The sequence below is a fragment of the Narcine bancroftii genome, chromosome 9 (assembly GCF_036971445.1).
Source record: "Narcine bancroftii isolate sNarBan1 chromosome 9, sNarBan1.hap1, whole genome shotgun sequence".
Taxonomy (NCBI): Eukaryota; Metazoa; Chordata; class Chondrichthyes; order Torpediniformes; family Narcinidae; genus Narcine; species Narcine bancroftii.
The window spans coordinates 91,408,262-91,423,128 of NC_091477.1; the positions used below are offsets into that span (position 1 = coordinate 91,408,262).

Genomic DNA, 14,867 nt, shown 5'->3' on the forward strand with positions numbered 1-14,867 from the left:
TGGATTCAATGAAGTTATTTCATAAACCACACCCTCCACTGCATGAGGCTGTATGTTCTTATTACCAGCAATTAAGAGATGGGTTTAACACCCTCATATGATATGTATGGCATCCATAAGCTTTATTAATGATATACCACAAGAGATGCAGGAATGTCAAAAGCTTCCACACCCAGTGTGACTTATTGGCACACAATGAAATATTATTTATTCCTAAATGAGAATAGATGTGAACATCATTAGTCCTTTAAGCTGATAAACAAAGCCAAGTCAAATAATGTACCAGCGAAAAATTATAGTGATAATGAGAAGGTTCAATGGTTTATTGCAGTTCAATTTATTGCAGTGGTTCTCAACCTTTTTCTTTCCACTCACATACCACTTTAATTGGTGTTCTGTGATTAATAAGAGATTGATTAAGGTGGTATGTGGGTGGAAAGAAAAAGGATGAAAACCACTGTTTTAATTGTACCTAATTGACTTGTTATGTGCACGGTTTCATAACTCCAAAGGAAATGGACCACTGATCATTTTTCTCAAGCAAAATATTTCAGTAACAATTGGGTCTAGAGCAGTGATTCTCAACCTACCCTTTCCACTCACAAACCACCTTAAGCAATCCCTTACTAATCGCAAAGCACCAATGGCATAGGGTATGTGAGTGGAAAGATAAAGGTTGAGAACCACTGTTTTATTGTCATGTAATAATACAATAAAATAGTAATATACCTTATATCAACTTTTGTCTGCCATAACCCAAGCAAAGGGTCACTGTGAGCATTGCTTGGCACCCCAATAATAGAAGAAAGAGAAGCAAAAGGGAGTCCCCTCGGAGACACTGAATCTCTGTGGATTCACCTCCACCGCTCCCACAGACAGCCTCTGCAGCCTTACAGAATGCAGTTCAAAATATTGGAAACCCAAGCACCAGATGCAAACATCTGATACAATCAGGAAGCCTTTAGCGCCTGAGGCCCTTCAGGAACCCATCTTGCCTTCAGTACCATCTCAAATCCCAGTTCCAATACCTGGTTCCCAGAAGCCATTCTCCACAAGCTGCAGCCTGTGTGGGTCTTTTGGCCGCAAGTCATCACAGCCTGCAGCCTGTAGGTCCTTCAGCCAGAGCCCCTTGCTGGTATTCTGCCATGGTCACCATCCTGTACGGTTGTCCCGTGTTTCTCCTTTTCAATTGGGGGGGGGGGGTGTTGGTGGGGTGTCCTCATTTCTTGGGCACAGACATCCATGGTGCAGGATTTTTTTAAAATCTTGCCTCAAAATTTGGACAATGACAATATCCTAGCTCAATATTGCAATTTCCCTTTTACTGCAGTTCGACCACTGGAAGGTTGCATCCTCAATGGCCCACAAGAAGCTCTTGGGCATATGGACCTCCTTCAGCCTGCTTCCCACAGATAAATGTGAAGCGTTTTTTAAAGGCGTGGAGTATGTTGCTTGAGAAGCTGTGGTAGGCCTCAAGTTGGTGACCTAGTGAGGTTGGTTGCATTAATACCCTGAAACCGTACACCAGGTAACCTGTCAATGGACTGCACAGAGAAATGCAATGATCGGGCACTTCATAGATGGTGCTAGCACAGAAGTAGCCTGGCTGACAGATGGTGAATCATGTGTGCCTGCTCATAATGAAGAGGGATGTGATTGCCAGGGTATGATTTGGTAAAATTGTTAATTACTTGGAAAGATTGTGACAAGAATTTTCTTTGGGATTTGAGACAGAAAATTTGCTTCATTTATTAAGAATAATGTTATCAATCAACCAATGAAGAAAACTTACTTTAAGATGCAAATTAATTGATCTTGTTGATGTCGTTTAATGAGGAATGTCAAGAAAGGTCCAACATCCATATTGTCGGTATGGAATGCCTGTTTCTGAGCACTGCCAACACACAGCCAAGAATGTGGCAGCAAAATGTAGAACTGTAATCTATCACTCAGAAGCAGTTAAAATTGCAGCTCAATCAGTGCTTATCATTTCATCTGCCCTGGCTCCCTCCGCTCCTAGACGCAACAAACACAGGATTCCCCTCGTCCTCACCTACCAGCCTCCACAACTAACATATCAACCTCTGGAATTTCCACCCCATACACCAGGATCCCACTACCAGACACATCTTCCCCTCTCCTCCTCTGCCTTCCCCATAGGGAATGCTCCCTCCATGACTCCCTCATGCACTCATCCCTCCCTCCCAATCGCACTCTTCACACCCCCACTCCTTTCCCTATGGCCGCATAAGGTGCCACATTTGCGCCCTGTAGCATAGGTAAAAGCTCACACTCAACTGGAGGGAGAATAAATGCTTTTATTAACTTACAACACAGGTAGGGTTCACAAACAGGCTTCAGAGGGGTTGTGGGTTTAGGCGGGAAACCAGGGTTATAAATAGGGTCCAGGAGAAAGAGCCTGGAGTTGGGACCTGTCATCAGTACAGCACACTTCTAGTGAATCCCAGTTCACTACATTCACCCCTTCAGAATTAAGAGAAAAAGGATCAGAAGCTGGTAATAGACACAGAAGAGAAATATTTACAATACTATTTACAGATTCAGGCAGTCCGGGGGTCTGGAGATCCTCGTGGAGTGCCTGAGCATCAGGGGGCCTTGGGCTCCTTGAGTCTCCTGGTCCGTCTGTAATGGAAGGGTAGTGGGCTGTGGCTCCAGTTCGACGTAAGAGGGGAGTTCACTCTCCTCCTGAACTGGGTCCCCTGAGGCCCTGAGCGGGGTTGGGGAGAAAAAGCTCGGTAGCTCGTGGGGCACCTGAGGCAAAGGATCCTCTGTTTTGATGGGTGCCAGGTCCCTGATGGAGACTGTGTCCTCCCTGCCATCCGGGTATTCCACGTAGGGGTACATGGGGATGGCATAAAGCAATTGCACCCTTTCCACCAAGGGGTTAGTCTTGCATCTCCTCACATGCTTCTTGAGAAGGACCAGACCAGGACTAGTGAGCCAGACTGGGTGTGTAGTCCCGATGCTGACCTTCTATCGAATGTGAACATGAGCTCACTAGGAGTAGCATTGGTCGCAGTGCAGAGTAGTGACCGAATTGAGTGGAGCATGATGGGGAGGACATCCTGCCAGTGTGAGTCTGGAAGGCTTTTTTGCTTCAGGGCAAGTTTGACATCTTTCCAGATTGTGGCATTCTTTTTTTCAACCTGCCCATTCTCCCGGGGGATTAACTGGTAGTCCTGCTGGATGCAATGCCCCTCACCAGCAGGTACTAACACAGCTCGTTGCTCATGAAGGCTGAGCCCCAATTGCTAGGCAGACAAAATTATAGGTGGAGAGTTCGATCCTCCACCTAGCAATTTTGTCATTCTTGATTTTGCCCCTCTTGGTGCTGGTGAACATGATTGAGATAGAGCGCTGATGTGTGGCAAGCGTAAATCTTCTACCAGCCAGATAGTACCTCCAGTGCCTTACAGCTTCTACAATGGCCTGAGCCTCCTTTTCCACAGACAAGTTTCAGAGCTCATGGCCTTGAAGCATCCATGAGAAAAAGGCAAATGGCCTGCCCACCTGTTTGAGAGTAATGGCCAGGGCTATGTCCGAGGGTCACTTTCCACTTGGAAAGGTACATTTTTGTCAACTGCATGCATAGCGGCTTTCACAATGTAACATTGGAGGTGATTAAAAGCCATCTGGGCTTTGGCCAGAAGGGGGAATGTGGTGGCCTTTAAAAGGGGACGAACCTTGTCGGCATATTGAGTAACCCACTGGGCATAATATGAGAAATACCCAGGCATCTCCTCAAAGTCTTTGTGTTTCCAGGAAGGTGAAGCTCTAAAAGGGGGTCCATTCTATCAGGGTTGGGGCCAAAAACACCATTCTCCACCATGTAGCCAAGGATAGCCAGTCATGTAGTCCTGAATACACGCTTGTTAAAATTGTAAGTGAAATTCAGGGCTCTCGCTGTGTGGAGAAACTCTGGAGATTGGCATCATGATCCTCCATGGTGTTGCCGCAGATGGTGACATTATAAAGGTAGGGGAAGGTAGCATTCAACCCCGTACTCATCCACCATCCTGTCCATCCCTCTGGAAAATAGACACCCCATTGGTAATACCGAAAGGGACCCTCCGGAACTGATAGAATCGACCGTTAGCCTCAAATGCCATGTACGGGCAGTCCTCAGAACAGATTGGCAGCTGATGATAGGCAGTTTTCAGGTCGATGGTCGAATAGACCTGATACTGCGCGATATCGTTCACCGTATCCAAAATATGAGGGAGGGGGTTTGCACCCAGGAGTGCATATCTGTTAATTGTTTGACTATAGTCAATCACTAACCTGGACTGGTTTACCCCCTTTACTACCACCACTTGCACTCTCCACAGGCTAGTGCTGGGTTTGATGATCCACTCCTCTAGCAGGCACTGGGTCTCCATCTTTATAAACTCCCTGTCTGCCGTGCTGTAACTCCTGCTTTTGGAGGCAATGGGCTTCAGTGGAAGGGATTGAATTTAAGAGCAGGGATGTTCTACTGATGAAGCAGCACCGAGAGTACTGATGCCGTCCCAGCCTCTTTGGTTGAGAAAGGATATAATGGCTTTGGAGATGGCGCAGAAGTTCACCTGTCAGCAGATGGGTTTGGGAACAGGGGTGCCGGGGGTGGGGGGGGTCAATGTTCAGTGTGGAGAGGCTTCAAGTGGGTGTATTTCTCATAGTTCTGGAGCATAGTTTTTCCCATCGTTATTGAATGAAGATCTACCGGGACCAATGCCTGAAGAGGGCACACAAAATCTGTGAACTGGTGCGGACTCGAAAGGCCAACATGGCCTGTTTCCACTGCGTAAATGGTTATATGGTTATATGTGCCAAATAGGACTGGGATGCAAGGAAGATTTGGTAATTAGAAAGATACAATTTTAAGTTATATTTTTGCACAGTCCGTGAGTCTATGAAACTTTCCGTGGAGCCTGTGTCAATCAGGCACTTGGTCAAATGTTTATTTACCTTCACTGCCACCTTCGAGTTGTTGAGCTGGTGAGGTCTATTCTGGTCAAGGACCAGCGATGCCAGGTTGCCATAGACACCATGTTCTTCTCTCAAGTGGCTCCCTCCATCCTGAGTCGACCTGTGCAGGTATGATGGTGCCGACCTCGTGGTGTGGCAAGATGGTCGCCCCCCTTCCTGCGCTGGCGATGGCAGTGGCGGGTTGTGCAGCAGGCAATCTTGGGCGAGTCCTGGGAAGATGGCTTGGGGCTGGAATTGGATCCAGGAGCAATATAGGTCATGGACTTCCCTGGACTTCCCTTCATGTGCCAGACCTTCCCCCAGTGTCTCTTCTTCCCTCAGCTGGAGCACAGGGGTGCTGTCCCTTGCTGCAGAAAAAGCACTCCCGTGCTCGGGAAGCGGTAGCCATTTGAGTGGCGGCCACCGTAGCGGGAGCAGCTGGTCCTTGGAGGTGCTCACCCAAGAGTACGAGTTCACTGGCCTCAAGGTCATCATTCTCGAGACAGGCCTGTGCAAGTGATTTGGCCAACTTGACCTGGCTAGCGAGGTCCTTCCTTCCCGACTTGAGCAGTCGCTGCCTCATGTATCTTGAGTGAACTCCTGTGACTAGAGTGTCCTGGATCTGTTCATCTTCCCGGACGTGGGCTGAGGGGGCCTGATGCCTGCACTTCTTAGCCAGTGTCTGCAGATCCAGCAGGTAGTCATCAATCGACTCTCATTGGCGATGTATGGCAAGCCGGTGCCTCACTAGAACCTTGTTCGGGGCCTTCAGCGCCTCGACGGCCATCTTGTACATCGGGCAATCACGGATGACTGCGTACCCCTTCGTCCCTACCCTTGAGATGAGTGCCAACCTCCCGAACTCATCTGTATAGAAGACATCCCTGGTCGAGTTCAAGCAGACCTGGAAGCAGTCTGGCCAATATGCGAACTCCTCAGCCGCATCAGCATACTGGGCTTGAGTAACACCTCCTCCATCCTTGTTTATAATCGAATAAATTGTAGCATAGATAAAGCTCACTCTCGACTGGAGGGAGAGCTAATGCTTTTATTAGCTTAAAACATAGGTAGAATTCATGAACAGGCTTCAGAAGGGTTTTGGGGTTATATACAGACCCCAGGGGGAAGAGCAGGGAGGCGAGACTAGTCGCCAGTACTGAACACTTCTAGTGAATCCTAGTTCACTTCACACCCACTCATCCTCCTTCTCCACACTCCGGGGACTCAAACAATTCTTTCAAGTGAAGCAACACTTCAATTTGTATCCTCAGGACTAATTTACTGCATCCGGTATTCCCTTTGTGGCCTTCTCTACATCAGAGAGAGTGGTCACAGACTGGGGGATCACTTTGCTGAGCACCTTGCTCTGTCTGCATCAGTGAAAGGGACCTCCCAGTGGGACAACCATTTCAATTCTGTGTCCCACTCCATACTCACATGTCTGCCCGTGGCCTTATGTACTATCCCACCAAGAGCACCCGTAAATTCAGGGAGCAACACCTGAATGTTCATCTGGGCACTCTCCAGCCGATAGCATTAACATCGACTTCTCCAGCTTCTGCTAACCTGCTCACTTTTCCTCCTCTCTTCTGTTCCCCCTGTCAGCTCTCCACCCCCTTCCCTTTCTATTTGCCTAGCCATCCCTCCTCCCCCTGCTTGCTGCTGTGCCCTCCCCTCTTCTCCACCTATTACCTCTTGCCTATGCGACCACCACCCCTCCCAACCCCTTACCTTTTTGTTCGGATACCTGCTGACATTTTTCCATAGCTTGACAAAGGGCTCAATCCCGAAATGTTGGTTATGTATCTTTACCTTTGCTATATAAAGGATAATGTTTGACCTGCTGAGTTTCTCCAGCTTTGTGTTTTTATTTCACCCACAGTGTCTACAGATATTCATGTTTTACTTTATCATTTCTTATTTGACTACATTACATAAACAACCAGATTACAATATCTACACATTTTGACATTTTAATATTTCTGAACATGACCATTTTCAGACCTCTATTAGTCATATTTATTTATGACACAGAGGAATGCTATTCCAGTCTTTGCCTGTTACCAGAGTAAATCCATTCCTTTACTGCAATATATAATATCTCACTTCCCTGGAATTCTCCTACTTCCACCAAGGTTATTTTACAGTAGTCAATTAACCTACCCCAATTATATCATTAAGATATGAGAGGAAACAGAGCACTGAGTGAAACACACAAGAAAGCCTGGCAAGCCCCATTCAGACAACATTTGAGGTCAAGATTGAACTCCTTTTGCTTGAAAAAATCTTGACCTAAAATATTGGCTGGCCATTTCTGTTCATGGATGCTGCCTGAGCAGCTAGCTGCCATGCCATTTCCCACAAATCTTTTACTGGCTTGAACATACTATAGATAATTCTTATTCGGGGCGATTAAATCTAACTTGCGTCTGTGTCATTAAAGGGCTTGAAAATGAATTAAATTAAACCTCTTTCTAAACATTCCCTGAAGACACTTTCCACTCTTAAATGAAACAACACTAAATGAACTAAATAGTGAAATAAACCATCTATTAATTTTAGCTTAATTTCAGCTAATAAGAATCAATGTGTCATATTTTTATAATTTCAGAACCTAAAGATTGATGCCTTTGGAATATTTTGCCATAATATCTTTGCCTAAAGCATATGAGCCTAAACTCTCAGTTCAATATCACTCACATTAAAAATAGTGTTCGCATAGAATCCAGTGGCTATTCAATCAATCAACAGACAGGTTATGGGATGGAATCTGCTTGTGTGATTCTAAGCAGAGTCTTGAAGCTTTTGATGAAATTTCACCAAATTGATTGTCAACCTTAGTTTTCTCCCTCCACAGATCTGTTGAGTAGCTCCAGTATTCTTTGTTTTTATTTCTAATTTTCAGCAGGGTTTTGTTTTTGGGGCATGAAGCAAAAGATGAACTAAAAATACTTTACTTTAGCCTTTATTTCTGACCTGAAAATGACTACGGTCAAATGATCTCGCATCTTAAAGTGGGATTGCTTCAAAATCAGAATAGCTCTGCTGCAGGAGGCTTTGCAAATATGTACATAAAGAACCTAGGAAATAGTAGAAGGAGTAGGCCGTCTGGCCTTCCAAGCTTGCTCTGCTATTCTACAAGATCATGTTTATCAGGCCAGGGTTTCATCTCCATTTACATGTCCATTCCAATAACTTTTCATTCCCCAACAATTTTAAAAACTCTGTGTCCTAAATACATTTAATAAGGCTGTCTCTACTGTTTCATTGGACAGAGAATCTTATGAATTCACATCTCCCTATGAGAAGGAGTTGCTTCTCATCTGCCTTAAATCTACTACTACCTTGAATCTCGAGGATATGTCCCATTGTTTTAGTCTCATCTGCCAATGAAAACAACTTCCCTTCTATCTTATCCATTCATTTCATAATAAAAGATAACTCCACATCCTTCTAAACTCCAATATGTATAATCCCAAACTGCTCCTTGTAAACTAATCTGTTCATTTCTGAATCAATCTGGTGAACTTCTGCGCCATCTCCAAAGCCATTATATCCTTTCTCAACCAAAGAGGCTGGGACGGTAGAAGTACTCCCGGTGCTGCTTCATCAGTAGAACATCCCTGCTCTTAAATTCAATCCCTTCCACTGAAGGCCAACGTTCTACTTGCCTTCATTTTTTTAAATTTTGAACCATATTGACCAAAATACACACGGACATTTCCCTCTTGAATATACGCAGTGTCATTTTCTCCCCTTTTTCCCCCCTCCCTTCCCTCCCTCCTTCACCCCCCCTCCCCACCCACTCAACGTTCAACCTATGTGATACATTAAACCCATTAAACAATGTCATCACACAATGAAAATAAACAAGAAATTTGTGTCTTCTACTTTTACATACTGGGTCAGTTCATGATTACCTGCAAGGCATCCTTTGTAATTCATACACAAGCGCTCCCAGGTCTCTGTGCACAACAGCTGCAAATTGGCCTCATTTAAATTGTAGTTCAATTTACTACTTTTCCTCGCACTTACCGACGTTGTACTCCATCTGCCAAACCCTTACACACTCACTTAACCTATCTATATTTCTCTGCAGACTATGTTCTCCACATGATTTACTCAGTTTAGTGTGATCAGCAAACTTAAATTTCTCGACACCTAGTTTCTTCCGACAATTTATTTATGTTCACTGTGAGCAATTGCGGGACAAGCACTGATCCCTGCGGCACCCCACTAACAAATGATTGCTAACCACAGAAATGCCCATGTGATAGTACAGACCTATCACCAATGTATATAGTTACAGTATCTAGAGTGTAATGACTGTGCTTACAACGATTGGCTGAGAGCTTAGCCACGCCTACTGTCTGGGCCTTAAAGGGTTGTGTCCCTAGCCAGGTCGGCCACCTGTGAAGAGCTCCTGTCTTTTGCTAATAAAAGCCTTGGTTTGGATCAACAAGTCTTTGCTTCTTTCGACGAGCTCTACAGCCCATTTAATCTCAAATCTCTGCTTTCTATTGGTTAAACAATCCTCTAAATGTGCTAATGCATTACCTCTCACTCTATGCATCTATAGGTTATGCAGAAGTGTTTTGGCCTACACCTTATCGAACACCTTCTGGAAATCCAAGTATATTTCACATCCATTTGTTCCCTTTATCCACTGATATTCTCAAAGAAATCCAGAATATTAATTAAACATGGCATTCCCTTTCTGACCTGCCCAAATTTCAATACATTTGCTCAATACCTCTTCACTTCCATAAGAAAATATATTTTTTTTTACGATCAGCAACACTGTAATATTAGCAAATTACTGCACATTGAGTGGAACTGATCTATCTGTCTTATGGAGAGGGTGTGTCCTAGAACACAGGCTGGATCGGGATTTTCTCTAATATGAACTTCCATATGCATGAAGAAAAGATTTGGAAAAAAATGTGTTGATTTATTTATTTTTCCTTCAAATAAATTCAATTAGAGAAAATGTTACTTTGTACTTCAAATTTTTTGGTAATAATTTGTAAGGGAAAATTTCTGTAACTCAGGTGACCTTAACACAGGGGTCACCTTACTCAGACTACAAGATATGCACCTTGCACGGGTGAGGAAATAAATGATAATGCCTAAATATGACTGGAATTCTACACCTGCAATCAAAGTGTCAAATAAATATGCAAAGGTCTGAGAATGCCTCATTGCTACATGTATGAACTAAATTATCATCAAGAACAAACTTTTGTTCTTAAAACCCAATTAGTTGATCACATGATATGCTATCAATAACTCAAAAGTTTAGAGTTATAGAACTATAAGCTTTTACTTACAATAAACTGCTGTGACTCAGGCTTTCTGGGGAGGGGTTATGATGTTGGAGCCCTTATGCAGGGTCAAGAGGGAGGAGCCACAGGTACAATCACAGAATGGGGCGGACCCAGGTTAATGAGTGTACAGCGGAGTGACCAGCAGAGAGTTGGTTCCTCTGCTGTAGCTGGGGCCATTGTTTCATCCTGGACCTCCAACGCTGTGTCGATCTGCTGGGGGAGTGGTGACTCAACTGGAGTGAGTGGGCCAGGGGCAGCAAGGGGACCATTGTATTATATTGTGACACTCTTAAGGTGGGACTGAAAGTCCAACCCCAGCAGCACTGGTGCAAAGAGCTATAGCATGATAAAGAGTTTAAAATTCATATAAGTCATGTCCTGTCACAATAGTGTAGCTGCGGATCTCGGTTGTGTGAGACTTTGGGGCCACTTTCCTTTAAGGGAGTAATGCTGTACTATAACAGGGTGGATAAAAATCTCAGTGCTCCCACTATCAAAAAAGTATCTTGTCACCTGATCATTGATTGAGATGTCCATCAAAGACTGGGAGAGTTGATGTGGACTGTTTTGGTCGAGCACCACAGAAGCAAGTGTTGGTTTGCAGTCTGGCCTGTGTTGACACATAGTCTGGGAGCATAATGGCAGTGCCCAAGCAGCAATGTGGTTATCCCCAGAAGTTATCCAAGATGGCATCCCCCATGTTGCAGCATGATCATCCCTGGAAGCTGACGGCAGCCAAGATGGCAGCTCCCATGCTATGCATGCGGCAGTGCTGGGACTGAAAGGCAGCTGTGATTGACATAACTTCGTGTCGTATCCCTCCTTTCTACATTTCAAGCACATGGCGTCTTTCACTGGCAGCATTTTTCGGATGCTTTGGTTGGCGGCAAAAGTAGCACTTAGGGTGCTCCTGGGAGACTGCAGCTGTGGTGGGTTTGATTATCAAATGGGGTAGTGGACTGTTGGCATGAGGACCTGAGTCCCAAGATGGTGGGCCCCATATGGACCCCGCTCCATTTGCTGAGTATGCTTCCTTGTTTCAGAGGACCATCTCCAGCAATTTCACAAGGTCAATCACCCGTCTTACGTCTAATTTGTTCTGCTCAAGTAGCCTCTGGTGCATGTAGTCCGACTTGACGCCTGTGACATAGACATCCTAGATCATGGCCTCTTTGTTTCGAGCGGCCAGGCACCTACTGGAAGTTGCACACTCGTGCAAGTCCATGCAGAGCCCGGAGGAACTCGTTGTTTGATCCACCCAGTCACTGTCTGCAGGTAGCTAGCATGTGCCTGGCGTATACCTCACTGATTTTCTCCCTGCACTGGTCCTTGAGTATGGTCTTTGCCTCCGTGTACTTTAAGGTGTCCCTGATCATCGGGAACACTCAATGTCCGACCCAGCAGAAGAGAAGGTGCATCTTGTTTCCTTTCGTGGTCACAACTCCGGTTGAGTCTGAAGAAAAACCTCAAAGCAGCGTAGCCAGAATTCAAAACTGTCTGAGGCATCTGGAGATTATGAATCAATCTCCATCTTATCAAGTTTCATTGGAAAAAAATATTGTAAATAAAATTAATGCACTATCCATAACTCAAAAGACTAGAGATATGGAACTATAGGCTTTTATTTACAATAAACTTGAAGGTCATCCTGAGCTGTGACCCAGGCTTTCTGGGGAGGGATTATGGTGTTGGAGCCTTTATGGAGGGTCAACAGGGAGGAGCCATGGTTCCAGTCACAGGATGGGGCAGAGCTGGATTAATGAGGGTACAGCAGTTCATCACATCACATTTGTAAGTTTAAAAGTAAGACTTTATTGATGAAATAGGAATTTTGTTATAAAATTTATTTGGCAAATATTAATGTTAAAAACTTGAACAGTGTAAAGAAAGATTCTCCTGTTTATTGCAGATCTTAAAGAAGCAATTCAATTGGCTGAATCATTAAATTCAAGACAGAACACAAAGTTGTATAGGTGTAATAATTTCATGATTAAAAACACAATACAATATAAAGAATAGTTAATAACTGCCTTATTGAAACAAAACTGACATAGAGTGTGACTGTTGCAGAATAGCTTTCCCTCCTGACATAGTAATCATATTTCACAGTTGGTGCGAGAAGTATCTTTTAAAAATGGACCCAAAATGGGAATGCTATTTGTTTTCTTTTAAATCAAATAGCTTCAGTCAAGAAGATTGCACCATGTAGTTATATCAGGGAAATATAATCTGTTACACATGACCAGATGCAATATTGGATAAAATATTAATCCAAACCAGTGGTTTTGAAACATTTTCTTTCTACTCACATACCACCTTTCCTTTTTCTTTGGCTTGGCTTCGTGGATGAAGATTTATGGAGGGGTAATGTCCATGTCTGCTGCAGGCTCGTTGGTGACTGACAAGTCCGATGTGGGACAGGCAGGCACGGTTGCAGTGGTTGCAAGGGAAAATTGGTTGGTTGAGGTTGGGTGTTGGGTTTTTCCTCCTTTGTCTTTTGTCAGTGAGGTGGGCTCTGCGGTCTTCTTCAAAGGAGGTTACTCCCCGCCGAACTGTGAGGCGCCAAGATGCATGGTTGTAGGCGATATCAGCCCACTGGCGGTGGTCAATGTGGCAGGCACCAAGAGATTTCTTTAAGCAGTCCTTGTACCTCTTCTTTGGTGCACCTCTGTCTCGGTGGCCAGTGGAGAGCTCATCATATAACACGATCTTGGGAAGGCGATGGTCCTCCATTCTGGAGATGTGACCCACCCAGCGCAGTTGGGTCTTCAGCAGCATGGATTCGATGCTTGCGGACTCTGCCAGCTCGAGTACTTCGATGTTGGTGATGAAGTCATTCCAATGAATGTTGAGGAGGATGGAGCGGAGACAGCGCTGATGGAAGCGTTCTAGGAGCCGTAGGTGATGCCGGTAGAGGACCCATGATTCGGAGCTGAACAGGAGCTTGGGTATGACAATGGCTCTGTACACGCTGATCTTTGTGTGTTTCTTCAGGTGGTTGTTTTTCCAGACTCTTTTGTGTAGTCTTCCAAAGGCACTATTTGCCTTGGCGAATCTATTGTCTCTCTCTTTGTCGATCCTTGCATCAGATGAAATGGTGCAGCCGAGGTAGGTAAACTGGTTGACCGTTTTGAGTTCTGTGTGCCCGATGGAGATGTGGGGGGCTGGTAATCATGGTGGGGAGCTGGCTGATGGAGGACCTCAGTTTCCTTCAGGCTGACTTCCAGGCCAAACATTTTGGCAGTTTCCGTAAAACAGGACATCATGCGCTTAGTAACCCCTATACCATAGGTACTCTGTGATTAAGTAAGGGATTACTTAAAGTGGTATGTGAGTGGGGAAAGAAAGGTTGAGAACCACTTCTCTAGACCAAATTGTTACTAAAATATTTTGCTTGATAAAAATTGTCATTGGCCCATTACCTTTGGGATTATGAAACCGTGCACATAATGAGTCAATTAAGTACAATTAAAATAGTGGTTTTCAAACTTTTTCTTTCTATTCACATAACACATTAATAATCCCTATGCCATAGTGTTCTGTGATTAGAAAGGGATTAATTAATGTGTTATGTAAGTGGAAAGAAAAACTTTGAAAACCACTAATCTAAATTTTATTCACATTAAATTGTTCTTTCTAATGAATAGAACCATAGAACATTACAGCATCGAAACAGGCCTTTTCAGCTCTTCTAGTCTATGCCAAACCTTTTTTTTTTGCCTAGTTCCACTGACCTGCACACAGTCCATAGACCTCCATACCTCTCCCATTCATGTACCTGTCCAAATTCCTCTTAAATGTTAAAATTGAGCCTATATCACCACTTCAGTTGGAAGCTTGTTCCACACCCCCACCAATCTCTGTGAAGAATTCCCCCTCATGTTCCCCTAAACTTTTCTCCTTTTGCTCTTAACCCATTTCCTCTAGTTTGTATTGCACCAATCTTCAGTGGAAAAAATCCTATCCATATTTATTCTGTCAATTCCCCTCATAATTTTAAATGCCTCTATCAAATCTCCCCTCATTCTTTTATGCTTCAGGGGATAAAGTCCTAACCTGTTTAACTTCTAACTCAGTTCCTGAAGTCTGGACAACATCCTAGTAAATCTTCTCTTCATTCTTTCTATCTTATTGATATATTTCCTGTATTTAGGTGACCAAAAACTGCACACAATACTGTACTCCAAATTTGGCCTCACCAATGTCTTAACAACTTTAACATAACATCCCAACTCCTGTACTCAATACTTTGATTTATGTCAAAAGCTCTCTATACAACCCTATCCATTGTGCAACTACTTTCAGGGAATTATGTATCTGTATTCCCAGATCCCTTTGTTTTACTGCACTATTCAGTACCCTATCATTTACTGTGTAAATGATACCCTATCATTTCTTGCTTTATCCTTCCAAAATGCAACACCTCACACTTGTCTGCATTAAATTCCATCTGCCATTTTTTTCAGCCCATTTTACGTCTAGCTCCAGATCCCATTTCAAGCTTTGAAAACGTTCTTCATTGTCCACCTCTATTCTAAGTGTCATCTGCAAACTTGTTGATCCAACTTACAG

The 14,867-nt window shown here is 44.1% G+C and overlaps 1 protein-coding gene across 3 annotated transcripts in view; it reads right to left on the reverse strand.

Annotated features, from left to right (window-relative positions):
• Positions 1-14,867, reverse strand: part of si (sucrase-isomaltase) — a 244,673-nt gene that overhangs the window by 228,201 nt on the left and 1,605 nt on the right. The gene's annotated exons all lie outside the window — the stretch shown is intronic.